This window comes from Desmodus rotundus, unplaced genomic scaffold, assembly GCF_022682495.2.
Source record: "Desmodus rotundus isolate HL8 unplaced genomic scaffold, HLdesRot8A.1 manual_scaffold_252, whole genome shotgun sequence".
Lineage (NCBI taxonomy): Eukaryota > Metazoa > Chordata > Mammalia > Chiroptera > Phyllostomidae > Desmodus > Desmodus rotundus.
The window spans coordinates 15,001-19,409 of NW_026527316.1; positions in this window are offsets into that span (position 1 = coordinate 15,001).

Sequence of the window (4,409 nt, forward strand, 5' to 3'; positions counted from 1 at the left end):
GTCTCAGCAGCCTTCATAACGGGACTCAGCCTCCCGGCGCGGCGCTCCACCAGCCTGCCCGGCCGGTCTGAACCTCCTGGAGCAGGCCACGGGGCTCCACCATGCTGCACAGCGGGACTGAGCCTCCGTGCACGGGGGCCACAGCGGTGGACCAGGTGGCCCGGCGCGACTCTGCCTCCGGGCTCGGGGTCTGTGGTTTCGACCAGACTGCCCTGCGGGACTCATCGTCCAGGCGCGGGCCACGGGGTTCGGCCAGACGGCCAGGCGGGAAACAGCCTCCGGACGCTGGGCTGCGGGGCTCAGTCAGCTCGGCGGTACTAAGTCTGCGGGCGCTTGGCTGCGGGGGTCGACCATCTGGCCCGGCGTGACTTAGGCCCGAAGCGTGCCCGGACCCCAGCGCGCGCCAAGACCGGGGCGCGGGTCCAGTGCCATCGCCGCGGCGCTTTCCGCCCCTTCCCGATGCCTCAGGGGTTTGCGTTCTGTAGGCGGCGGCGGCGGCTTCGAGGGTATTGGGGTGGAGACGGTCGTGGGGGTGGAAGCTCGGTGTGGTACTGTCGCGCCCGCCCGCCGGCGACTCAGGGGAAATTCTGTCACGTGCCAGGCACCCGGCAACAGTGGCCCGAGAGCCCAAGGTCTTCTTTCCCAGTGCCCCTACCGCTGCCGCGGTCGCGCCGTCGAGGCCGGGAGCTCCGAGGCGGACGTGGTGTGCCGGGACGGGATCGGCCCTACGGGCGGGCGGCGGGTCGCCCCGGCCGCCCGGTGATCCGGCTCGGTCCCGCTGACGCGCGCGACGGTTGTCGGGCGCCACCTGGCGGCCGTTTGTATATCGTTCGTTCCTTCCGGAGCCACGACGGACGCGATTTGGCCACGTCGCGCGCGCTGGACTTCCAGCAGGCCGGCGGTGCTTGCGGGATCGTGCGGGTGGCGGCGGCGTGTCGGTGCCCGGCCTCTGGGCCCGAGGTTGCACCTGCAGGGCTACTAGGGCGGTATGGCCGCCTGCACGGGTCGACCAGCACGCGCGGGCGCCCGCGGTGACGGACGGACAGACCGAACGACGGCCCTGGTCGGTGGTGGGGGAACGCCTGAGGTGGTTGGCACCTGGCCGTTCCGGAGCTGCCGACCGAGGCAGGCCGTGTCGGGCGATCGGACGACGCTCCACCGACGCCGAACGCGGACGCTGCTGGACGCGGGGCTCGACCGGCAGGCCCGGCGGGACTCAGCCCCCGTGCACGGGGTCTGTGGGTTCGACCAGCTGCACGGTGGGACTCAGCTTGCGGTAGCGGGCCACGGGGGTCGACCAGTCGTCCCAGCGGGCCTCGGCCTCAGGGCGCGTTGCTCCACCAGCCAACACAGCCGTTTGAGCCTCCGAGCGCGGGGCTCCACCAGCCTGCCCTGTGGGATTGAGCCTCCTGGCGAGGGCGGCGGGTCTCCGGCAGCCTTCATAGCGGGACTCAGCCTCCCGCCGCGGGGCTCCACCAGCCTTTCCGGAGGGACTCAGCCTCCGGGCGCGGGGCAGCGGGGCTGGATCAGCCGTGCAGGCGGGACTCAGCCTCCGGGCTCGGGGCCACGGCGGTCGCCCTACCGGCCTGATGGGACTGAGCCTCCGAGCCCGGGGCTCCACCAGCCTGCCCTGTGGGACCGAGCCTCCTGTCTCCGGCCGCGGGGGTCGACCAGCCGTCCGAGCGGGCCTCGGCCTCAGGGCGCGGTGCTCCACCAGCCAGCAGAGCCGGACTGAGCCTCCGAGCCCGGGGCTCCACCAGCCTGCCCTGTGGGACTGAGCCTCCTGGCGAGCGCCGCGGGTCTCCGGCAGCCTTCATAGCGGGACTCAGCCTCCCGGCGCGGGGCTCCACCAGCCTTTCCGGAGGGACTTAGCCTCTGGTCGCGGGGCCGTGGGGGTGGACCAGCTGGACGGGCGGGACTTTGTCTCTGGGCGCGGGGCCGCAGGGGTCGATCCGCCGTACCGGCGGACTCGGCCTCCGGGCGCGGGGCTCCACCAGCCTGCACAGCCGGACTGAGCCTCCGATCATAGGGCTCTACCAGCCTTCCGGCAGGACTGAGCCTCCTGGCTCAGGCCGCGCGGGTCGACCAGCCGTCCTGTCGTGACTCAGCCTCCCGGCGCGGGGCTCCACCAGCCTTTCCGTAGGGACTCAGCCTCTGGGCGCCGGGCTCCACCAGCCTTTCCGGAGGGACTTAGCCTCTGGGCGCGGGGCCGCGGGGGTCGACCAGCTGGCCGGGCGGGACTTAGCCTCTGGGCACGGGGCCCTTGGGGCGCGGGGGTCGACCAGCTGCCCGGGCGGAACTTAGCCTCTGGGCGCGGAGCCGCGGGGGTCGACCAGCTGGCCGGGCGGGACTTCGCCTCTGAGCGCGGGGCCCCTGGGCCGCGAGGGTCGACCAGCTGGCCGGGCGGGACTTCGCCTCTGGGCGCGGGGCCGCAGGGGTCGATCAGCCGTACCGCCGGACTCGGCCTCCGGGCGCGGGGCTCCACCAGCCTGCACAGCCGGAGTGAGCCTCCGAGCATAGGGCTCTACCAGCCTTCCGGCAGGATTGAGCCTCCTGGCTCAGGCCGCGCGGGTCGACCAGCCGTCCTGTCCTGACTCGGCCTCCAGGCGCGGGGCTCCACCGGCCTGCCCTGCGGGACTCAGCCTCCGGGCGCGGGGCAGCGTGGCTGGATCAGCCGTGCAGGCGTGACTCAGCCTCCAGGCTGGGGGCCACGGCGGTTGCCCTACCGGCCTGGTGGGACTGAGCCTCCGAGCCCGGGGCTCCACCAGCCTGCCCTGTGGCTCTGAGCCTCCTGGCGAGGGCTGCGGGTCTCCAGCAGCCTTCATAGGGGGACTCAGCCTCCCGGCGCAGGGCTCCACCACCCTGCCCGGCGGGACTCAGTCTCTGGGCGCGGGGCAGCGGGCCTGGATCAGCCGTGCAGGCGGGACTCAGCCTCCGGGCTCGGGGCCACGGCGGTCGCCCTACCGGCCTGGTGGGACTGGGACTCCATACACGGGGCTCCACCAGCCTGCCCGGCAGGACCGAGCCTCCTGTCTCCGGCCGCGGGGGTCGACCAGCCGTCCCAGCGGGCCTCGGCCTCAGGGCGCGGTGCTCCACCAGCCAGCAGAGCCGGACTGAGCCTCCGAGCCCGGGGCTCCACCAGCCTGCCCTGTGGGATTGAGCCTCCTGGCGAGGGCCGCGGGTCTCCGGCAGCCTTCATAGCAGGACTCAGCCTCCCGGCGCGGGGCTCCACCGGCCTGCCCTGCGGGACTCAGCCTCAGGGCGCGGGGCAGCGTGGCTGGATCAGCCGTGCAGGCGTGACTCAGCCTCCGGGCTGGGGGCCACGGCGGTTGCCCTACCGGCCTGGTGGGACTGAGCCTCCGAGCCCGGGGCTCCACCAGCCTGCCCTGTGGGACTGAGCCTCCTGGCGAGGGCCGCGGGTCTCCAGCAGCCTTCATAGCGGGACTCAGCCTCCCGGCGCGGGGCACCACCTCCCTGCCCCGCGGGACTCAGCCTCTGGGCGCGGGGCAGCGGGGCTGGATCAGCCGTGCAGGCGGGACTCAGCCTCCGGGCTCGGGGCCACGGCGGTCGCCCTACCGGCCTGGTGGGAGTGAGACTCCAAACACGGGGCTCCACCAGCCTGCCCTGTGGGACTGAGCCTCCTGGCGAGGGCTGCGAGTCTCAGCAGCCTTCATAACGGGACTCAGCCTCCCGGCGCGGCGCTCCACCAGCCTGCCCGGCCGGTCTGAACCTCCTGGAGCAGGCCACGGGGCTCCACCATGCTGCACAGCGGGACTGAGCCTCCGTGCACGGGGGCCACAGCGGTGGACCAGGTGGCCCGGCGCGACTCTGCCTCCGGGCTCGGGGTCTGTGGTTTCGACCAGACTGCCCTGCGGGACTCATCGTCCAGGCGCGGGCCACGGGGTTCGGCCAGACGGCCAGGCGGGAAACAGCCTCCGGACGCTGGGCTGCGGGGCTCAGTCAGCTCGGCGGTACTAAGTCTGCGGGCGCTTGGCTGCGGGGGTCGACCATCTGGCCCGGCGTGACTTAGGCCCGAAGCGTGCCCGGACCCCAGCGCGCGCCAAGACCGGGGCGCGGGTCCAGTGCCATCGCCGCGGCGCTTTCCGCCCCTTCCCGATGCCTCAGGGGTTTGCGTTCTGTAGGCGGCGGCGGCGGCTTCGAGGGTATTGGGGTGGAGACGGTCGTGGGGGTGGAAGCTCGGTGTGGTACTGTCGCGCCCGCCCGCCGGCGACTCAGGGGAAATTCTGTCACGTGCCAGGCACCCGGCAACAGTGGCCCGAGAGCCCAAGGTCTTCTTTCCCAGTGCCCCTACCGCTGCCGCGGTCGCGCCGTCGAGGCCGGGAGCTCCGAGGCGGACGTGGTGTGCCGGGACGGGATCGGCCCTACGGGCGGGCGGCGGGTCGCCCCGG